Raw genomic sequence first — 3116 nt, forward strand, 5'->3', positions numbered from 1 at the left:
CAGAATTTATAATGAAGTATTTTTGCTAAAAAGTAATGATTAAATAGAGGAATATGAGTATTGAGTACTATATGTTGTCTTCATTTCTTTTATCAAAAACATTACATGCAAAGTAATATAACAAATTAACAATATCAAAATAGATAGACAGATATTAACTTTTTTATTTAACTTCTCTTGCCAGCTGCCATTTAATTGATCAAACCTGAGGATTTCAAAAATCACTGTAAAGTATTTAAATAAGGCAATGTTAGTAATATGGATAATAAATTGCGGACAATAATGTCAAACTTTGTAACAAACCGTTGGTAAAACTTCTTTATCTGGATACGTCTCGTATCGACTACTACGATTAGATACGCACCCCAAGTATTTTCATAAGCCAGTTGAAATTTAAATGTGAACACAATGAAACAAATATTAATTAAATATGTAAAATCGCCAATGCCTTATTTGGCTTTTTATTCAAAATGTAAGTTTATACAGGTTAAGTAATTAATAAATTTAGAATAAGATGAGTAGCTATAACTTTCCAAATCTTGAATATCTTAATATATTTTAATGTTATCAGAATTATGATTCTTTAGTTTGTAGTGTATTTTTGTTAAGTTGATAAGTCTTGCATTATTTTGCACATAATTGTAATACTTGTTATTTACTTTGTTATTTGGTCAACTATATAATCAAAACGTTTATATTATAGATACTTAATAAATTTAAATATACAAAATATTTTGAGAATAAACTTTCTTTCTTTCCTATGTGTATGGCGCAAAATATTAGTATTTGCCCTCTGGTAGCGGTTGGAGGACAGAAGATACATCCGGGACTCCATATAGTGTGGTCTTTCGTCGTTTCTGACATGGCGTCGTCATTGTGAAAGTTAGAAAGCGACATTATCTTATGACATTTGAATTTTGAAAATATTTAATCGAATAACAGATATCAGAGTATTTGATCAGCTTAAACTTAAGTAATATTTTTTGCAGCCATTTATAAACTTATTGTTACCGTTTGTTTTGAGGTAAGTCATTATTAAATGTTAAAAATATGTACTGAACTGAAATTGTAAAGTGGAAGTCTAAATTGTAATTCACTAATTGAGAAAAACTTTGTGAAGAGCCAGAAGACACTTAAGTTTAGGACTTAAAGTTAAGCTGCTCATTAAACTAAGTAGATTGCTAAACATCTTTATGCAGACCTAGAATTTAAAAATAGAAGGAAAAGCTTAATCATGGCAGTCTTAAGACTTAAGTTAAACTTAATTTTTAACTATTTAACAGTTTAAGACTTGTAAACATTTTCCTATTGGTGTGATTTCTCGTTTTATTTAAGGCGTTTGTACGTAGAACTTAATGTACTTTTAACAGTTATTGTTATACTAGGCTATAGTTAACGATAAGATAACCGTTAAATGTAGATTAGTATTACTATTAGTAATCTTCTACTGTTGTAGTTGGGAAGAAGGAGACTGTGTTTCAAAGGTTAGCACTTTATGATGATGTTAAGTCATTATAATTGCTATTATTATTCCAAAGTATTTGATTTTTTTGTAGGCTTACAAATTCTCTTACAAGTTTGCATAAACTTGCTTCATTTTACTGGCACTGGGATAAAATATTTCTACTTTATTGGAAGTAACTTATTAAAAATAAGATACACTGTAATTATCAAGGTGAGTTGAGGCACGTACTTCCTTTGAAAAATTCTAACTAGCTTTTTAATAGTCATGTTATTGTGAAGTAAGAGTTAAAGTAAAATATTTTGCTGTTTTGAAATTTAATTCTTAATTTTCTTCTATTCCTTCAACATAGGAAAATGTTGATGAAATAATTCCACAAAATGTATGTTCACTATCTTCTGTAAAGTAGTATAAGATTATCTGTAACCACTTTTACATGCAAAAATGACAAAAATATATGGCACATTGTTCATCTTTCATTGTGATCTGTTATTTGATAATTTTTCATTTATTTTAGCTTGTAGGCTGCAAACCAGACACACTGGACAAAAAAATTGATGATGTTTCTCCTGCTGAATTGATAAATTTAGATGGTGTAATGAACTGTATACACTTGTAATCCAAAGTGGCAAAGAATTTTCTCAGCAGGCAGCAGTGGCCAGAGGTTTTATAATATTTTTAGTAGGTGGCAAAATTACCCAAAAATATAGCATGTGTAATAATGTTAAGACCCCAAAATGCTAGTCCAACAATTAAGACTTACCTTTAACATTTGGACATGTACCTATGAAATGCTTGATCTTTATTGTTCAACAATTCTGCAGACTTTAAGCAAGAGTATGTGACATTCTCTATTATATTAGCTGATTATTAGTATGATATGAACATTTTATAACTTCTAACACCCAAAGTTAGAATACATATATTTCACTGCTCATTACTCTGTGTATTAAGATATTATATTAGTTAGAAATTATTTTATCTGTTAGTTTTACATTGTATTTAATAGGTGGCCAATCTTTTTAGTAGTTGTGCCAATTTTAGGTTCTAAATTTTGAGAAAATGCCAATGATCCAAAAAAGCTTTTAAAACCAAAGTCCAATTTAAGACATCAAAAATAAAATAATTAATAATATCACATTATTTTAGTAACATTTAATACCTGAACTAAAATTCCAAATTTTTATTGTGTACTACAATATGTGACATTTTCTAAATGATAGGCATATAGCAAGTTCTTTCCTTGAACTCCATGGATTTGGGCACCTCTGCTTTGTTCTAATATATCATGTGAAGTAAAGGGTTCAAAATGGCACATCTATCTATCTATCTATATACTACTAAAACTCTGAGATTGTTTGTTTGTTTGCTTGTCCGTAATTAAATACAGCAAAAACAGTGCACAATAGCACCATATCTGTAATGAAAAATGAAAATAGGAACAGAATGAAACTTTAAGTTTCGTTAAAATCTGGCCATGGGTTACGGAGTTAGCGTAGTTTTTTGGGTCACTTTTATGAAAATTTCTAGCATGAGTAACTTTACATCACACTACTGTTCGTGCTCTTTATGAAACTTCATTGGGCCATAGGTTACCGAGTTAGCGCCATTTTTAGGGTCACTTTTATGAAAATTTCTAGCATGAGTAATCTTG

At 28.9% G+C, this 3116-nt stretch overlaps 1 protein-coding gene across 1 annotated transcript in view; it reads left to right on the top strand.

Annotated features, from left to right (window-relative positions):
- Nucleotides 1–841: 841 nt before the first annotated feature.
- Nucleotides 842–3116, top strand: part of LOC106460096 (E3 ubiquitin-protein ligase HUWE1-like) — a 165843-nt gene continuing 163568 nt past the window's right edge. Inside the window, exon 1 of the mRNA XM_022386717.1 lies at nucleotides 842–1024. The gene's annotated coding sequence lies outside the window, so the exon portion shown is untranslated. The remainder of the gene's footprint in view (nucleotides 1025–3116) is intronic.

The sequence above is a fragment of the Limulus polyphemus genome, unplaced genomic scaffold (genome assembly GCF_000517525.1).
Source record: "Limulus polyphemus unplaced genomic scaffold, Limulus_polyphemus-2.1.2 Scaffold707, whole genome shotgun sequence".
NCBI classification, from domain to species: domain Eukaryota; kingdom Metazoa; phylum Arthropoda; class Merostomata; order Xiphosura; family Limulidae; genus Limulus; species Limulus polyphemus.